The sequence below is a fragment of the Pezoporus wallicus genome, unplaced genomic scaffold (assembly GCF_028554395.1).
Source record: "Pezoporus wallicus isolate ANWC-B61680 ecotype Strahan unplaced genomic scaffold, APGP_CSIRO_Pwel_v1 contig_13850, whole genome shotgun sequence".
In the NCBI taxonomy this organism is placed as follows: domain Eukaryota; kingdom Metazoa; phylum Chordata; class Aves; order Psittaciformes; family Psittacidae; genus Pezoporus; species Pezoporus wallicus.
Genome location: NW_026635243.1, coordinates 289,915 through 295,914, shown reverse-complemented (window position 1 = coordinate 295,914; position 6,000 = coordinate 289,915).

Below are 6,000 nucleotides of genomic sequence, written 5' to 3'. Positions count from 1 at the left end.
TTTTTTGACGGGCTTTGGAAGGAGCTGGTTTGTTGAGGGCTTTTTAAACCCTGCCGCCGGAAAACCTGAGGAATCAGTTATCTCTGCGGCGCTAATGGGTTCAGAGGACCCGCTCAGCTCTCTGAAAGCAGATAAGTGCAGTTTCCATCTGACTGCAGCTACTTAATTCAGCTCTGAAGGAAGGTGCTGGGCTCTCACTGCCTGATCTGTTCCCTGCCAGCAGAGAAGGAGCCATGGCTCTGCCCATAACCCTCAGTGAGGGGCTCTGATTCATTTCCTAGCATCCCCAAAGGGTTCCCTCCGTGTGCTGCCACCGTTGGGAGGGTGAGGATGCAAAACCGGGTTTGCATCACCCTCTGCAGCACTGACAAAGCCTCCATCACATCCCGCTGCTTCCCAGCTCCCATCACTCCCCCTGCCAGGCCCACGTTCTGCAATAAGCTGTTCCCAGCTAATATTAACTCCACCTGGATAACAGCAAGATGCAGTTTCCCCCTCTGAGTCAGTGCAGCAGCACGATGCAAAGGGGCTGTAGCAGCACAGCAGGGACCAGCGGGTTGGCTGAGCCCCTTCCCACCCCCTTGGGGTCCGTGGGCATCAATTTCAGTCTTGCAGGAGGTTTTCAGCCAGAATTTGCCTTGCTTTCTGCCAAGCCAGGCCCACTCCCAACCATGCATTTCAATCCAAATCTGGTCCCGGTTTGGAGGGTCTTTGAAGATGAGCTGTAATGTCATCAATCTGGACTGACTGATGGAGGTGTCACCAAGGCGAAGACCAGGTAAGGACAGCCCACCTCAGCCTTTGCAGAGTGTTGCTTTAAGGGAAGAGGAGCTGAAAGCACCGTCCTCATCTCCAGCATCGCCCCAGGGGATGCCACAGCCTAACATGGGTACCCAGCACCTCCAACCCATCCCTCCCACCCGAAGGGGATCCATGCCAAACACCCATGTGAGCACACAGAAAGTGCTGCCCATTGGAAACACAGTCTCCAAGGAAAAACTGTCTCCCAGTAGCTGAGAGGAGCTCAATGCAACAACCAAGCCCTGGTTGAATGGTGTTGGTTGGAAAAGAGCAAAGCCATGGAAATTAAACCATGGGAATACAGCAAAAGTCAGACCTCGATGAGTGTTTCTATTAAATATCCCTTTCCCCTCCCAGCTGAGCGATCTTGGCCAGGCTGGTACACAGGTACACAGCTTTATGAGCCTGGCATCCATCCACTTCCAATGCGCTTGAGATGCAGATGCTGTGCCAGACCACCCCGTCCCGGACCAGCGGAAATCCCACAGCATTTAGCACATCCCTGATTCCAAACCTGGCAGCCTCAGCCTATACAAGCAAAGCAACATTATGCGTAGTTAATATTCAAGCCGTGATTAATCAAAATCCTCCATTCCCCATTCCAGTTATACTCACTGTTGTCAACTCTCCGTTGTTACTTCTAAGTGCGAGCAGAGTCTATTGGAATTGGGGATTTATGGGAGCTGCCAACCACTCCGCTCTCCAACGGCAATAAGTTACATTCCTGTTATGCAGCACGCAGTAAAAGAGGCTGATATTTACTCTTGGGCTATTTTCCTTCCCAAGGAAGTCACCAAACCTCACACAACCACTAAAACGTGGCTCTGTATTTCACAGGCAGCATCACCACAGCCACCAGGGACGAGGATGCTCCATAAGGTGATCAGAAGGAGGTGCGCATCACTTGGGCATCCTCTCTGCTCAGGACCCAACATCACCCTCCAGGTACAACCCCTAAACCTCAGTCTCTCCCAGGGAAAGGCTTTGGGGACTCTCCAGACCCACCAAAACCTGTCTCCAGCCCCATGGCTGCCTGTAAATGGTTCTGCCATGGCCGGGAGGAGGAGGAGATGCTCACCCCAGCTCTGTGCATCTGAGAGTAAGAATAACAGTTTATTTTTAGCCTGAGCACCGACGAGATGAAAGCCATTGATCTGAGCTCATAATTACATTGTTATCTGTGCCCTACCAGATAAAGAGAGTTCTCGCTGCAGGCTTTTTGAAAAGCCGGGCTTGAAAGTGGATAGAAAAAGGATTTTTTTTTCAGTTGAGCTTCTCTGGTTTTGAAGTGAAATGTTAAATTGGGAAAGTTGGCTTTTATTTATGGGCTTTTTGTGTCCCTCCAGAAGATGGAAACCTGCGGAAGGTGTCTCTGCTCCCCAGTGCTCTCTCACGCAGGGCATGCTATGAGGGCTCTGAAACATGAACCAGACCCCAAGAACAAAGGTTAGAAGAGAGTGCTACAGGATGCTCACATGAGTTGGGTCCTTGGTGCTGCCATGACCTTCTGGAGCACGATACATCTATAAGAGGGGCCGTTTGGCCATAGGTTGCAATGAGAGGAGCAAGAGCCCAACTTCATCAACACCTTCAGCCCAGGAGAGGTCTGCTCGGCTCACTGGTCCTATTGCTTTGCCTCCTATTACACCGGCCGCTCTCCCAGCAAGGGACCTGCTTCCACGTCAACTGCTTAGCGTGGCCGTTGTGTTTTACAGCCCTCTCAATGAAGAGCAAATCTGTATTGATTTCAGAACAACTCGAGCTCTAAATTACCGGTCATGGTTGGCTTGGCCAGCGCCGAGGTGAGAATCTATTGATTGCACTGAAGGTCTAAATCTAATCAGCACGCAAGGAAACGGCTTGGAACAGCAGAAGGATTCAGATGTTCTGAGCTGTAATTAAAACTGGAAAGCCACCTACAAGAGCAGAGCATGCAAATAACTGCCCTGATCAAGCGCAGTTTGCAGTCCGAGGGCTTCCTTTACAGAGAGGCTGAGGAGAAAATGGGAGCAGAAATATCAATGGGGGGAACAAAGGAGCCTCTCTTATCCCCTTGGATAAGAGGGGATAAGGTCTAAAAATGCCTCTTTCTCTCTTTGGAAGCGCTTCCCATTTAGAAGTTCACAGCCAACCACAGCTGGTGCTGCCTCATCCCCAGTCAAACAAGGCAGCGTCCTAATCACAGGGGATATGGGGATGGAGCTGGTTGGACTCTCCATTGGGATCCCTGCTGGTCACTGGCCACACCAACTCCAGGAAAGAATCTTCTGCTGCAAAACACTAATGAAAGGAAGTTAAAGCTCAAGTTTAAGACTGCCAGACATCCCTGGGAACTGTTGCTTTCAGGAGGACAAAGACCCGACTATTTCTTGCTACTAAAGGTCTGGAAGAGAACAAGCTTTAGCAGCAGAAAAAGGGGGATGCACTTGGTCCTGCGCAGGGAAGAGCTTCTGCCTCAGAGCTCATCTCAGTCTCCCCTCTGGCAGGTTAAAGCCATTCCCCTTGGCCTGTCCCTACATCCCTTGTCCCAAGCCCCTCTCCAGGTTTCCTGCAGCCCTTCAGGCACTGGAGCTGCTCTCAGGTCTCCCCTTCAGGAGCCTTCTCTTCTCCAGGCTGACCCAGCCCAGCTCCCTCAGCCTGGCTCCGGAGCAGAGCTGCTCCCTCCCGCATCCCTGGAGCATCCTTCCGGCACCTCCTGCCCGCCCTGCTTCCCGTGCCAAACCTGGAGCATCAGTGCCATCTGCTGGCGGCTCTGGGTATCGCAGCCGGACCCGCCGCGGATCGGCTCCGGCCCCGGGTACCGGGGGGCGGTGGTGACCGGGCGAGGTGGTGTCCCCGTGGGGCATCACCTCCCTGAACCCCTCCGGGCGCTCCCACCATCCCGGTGAGCCCTTCCCTTGGGCCAGCCCCTGGTGATCGGCTGGAAGCAGGACCTAAACCTGCAAAAATTAAACAACAATAATAAAAATAATCAAATTATTAATAATAACAATAATAACAATAATAACAATAGAAAACAACAACAAAAATCAGAGAAACATTGCTTGGGTGGTGCAGTGCCTGGGGGGGTATGTCACTACAACAGGAGCTGCAGCTCCGCAAGGGAATGTCTCTTTCTCTCCCAAACCGAGGAGAAGGAGGGCCTGGGGTGTGAAGAAGAGCAACAAGGAGGTTGCATTACTCAAGGGATGGGTTTGGATCTTGAGGCGAAGAAAGCACCTGAGCGAAGCAGCAGCCACCACTGTGCGCTATGGTCTTCCCGGCAGCGTGTGCCCATCACACTGGCACCCGACAAGGCACAAAGGTCTTGGTTGCACACGAAGGATCGATGCCCCCAGAATGCGAACCCATCCCCATTGCCCCCAGGGGTGCAGGAGAGTCAGAGCTGGGAACCTTCTCTACCACCCCAACCTCCTCCGTCACCATCCTGAACCCAACCCAGCTTTCCAGCACCCCCAAGCCCACCATCAACTCCCACAGCCAGCATGTTTGCCCACCTCTCCCAGCCCATGGAGCTCATAATTCCCCCAGGGAGTGAAAGAAGACAAAAACCATCATGGGCTGGTTTGTTTTTTTTTCCTTTTCCAATAGTCTCACTTTATTAGATACCACATCAAGAGAGGATGTGCTGCATGCAGCGGAAGACTGGAGCAGTTCTAGTTCCTGTGTAACATCTTCTTCTTCTCTTAATAGTTGTAAACTGAGAGTTTGCTGTAAAATCACTGCATGCAAGTTTGAATGCAAACAGCAGAAGAGGCTTTTTGCTCTGGTTTCCACCATTCCCAATCCCTAGGTGCATGCTTTATTTACAACAAAAAGAACTCATTCAGGGCAGGAATTCCCATCGGAAAAACGGAGAAGAGGGTGGCAGAGACAGAGGCCTGGGGTTTGCTCAGTACCAATGGGGGAATTGGCAAGATGCACTTGATTTGTGTGGGTGCAAAGGGATGCTTTGAGTGTCATTGGTCTGAAGGGAAAACAGGCCGAGGGGGAATGGCAATGCAGGACATGGGTAAAGGCAACCTTAACTTAAATGCTCCACACACACAAAGGAGGCTGGGCCTCTCCAGGTCTGCAATAAATCAAGGAATTGCTTGGATTTTGGCTTTTTCCCCTTTTGGAAGGTAATTTCAGCCCTAAGCCCACGTGGCCCCAGCACAGCTCTGAGCCCAGCTGCTGCTCCGAGTGCCACAGGCGGGTTTTGGCCATTCTGAAGGGTACAACAGCAGCATCCTGCAGCTAAACCATCACTTCCCACGGGAGCAAGGGTCCAGGCACAGCTGCATGGGACACAGAGGGAAACGATCCAAAAGAACAGGGTTGTTTCCATCTTTGTCCTCCACACAGCCTGCACGGAGGCCAGCGTGGCTCAGGGAACCTGGGGACATTGCACTTATTGGTGCGGGGTGGAGAGCTGCCCAACAGGAACAGGAATAGTCTCAGTGTCCTCTCCCATTGCGCTTCTCTGTGCATCGTGCCCCAAGCAGCCACAGGATGCACCCAGGGTGATGGAAGAGCTTATCCCAGCTCAGTCTGAACGGAGCAGAGGATGCACACGCTGGTTGAGGTTTGTTCTCCCCATGCGTGGTCCGAGGGTGGAGAGCTGGGGCTAGGGAGGATGCAGACTTCCTTGGAGGAGCAAGCCTGGAGCTAGGCTGGGGTAGGGCTACTCTGCAGCAATGCTTTGCATGCAGGTGTTAGCATCAGGCAGTGATGTTGGCATCGCTCAGCCCATAGCCCCACCAGCTGCAGCATCCCAGCCCTGCAGAGAGGCTCACTGTAGGTCAGCACTCAGCAAGCTCTGCTGGGGGAAAGTTAGGGGGGAAAAATAACATCAAGAATAGGAAAATAACTCATCTGATTCAAAAGAAACAGCTCTGCAGCACAGCTGAACTGAGAACAGGCCACATGCCAGCAGCCTACAGCAGAGGCTGCAATGGAAGTCGTGGGAGAGGAGCATGAACCAAGGCGCTGGGGCTCGGGTTCCATACAATATGCACAGCGTGGAGCTGACCAACACTATGTCCCAGTAGTGCTTATTGTGCTACCATCAACATGGCTAGGCTTGAGGCTGTCCAGAGACAGCAAGTGGCACCAAACCTGATCAGCATCAGTCTGAACACGCCCCGATGCTCCTGCTATCGAGAACCAATCAAGCACCTGCAGAGGATCATGAAAGCAGGTTTCAGATCATGACAG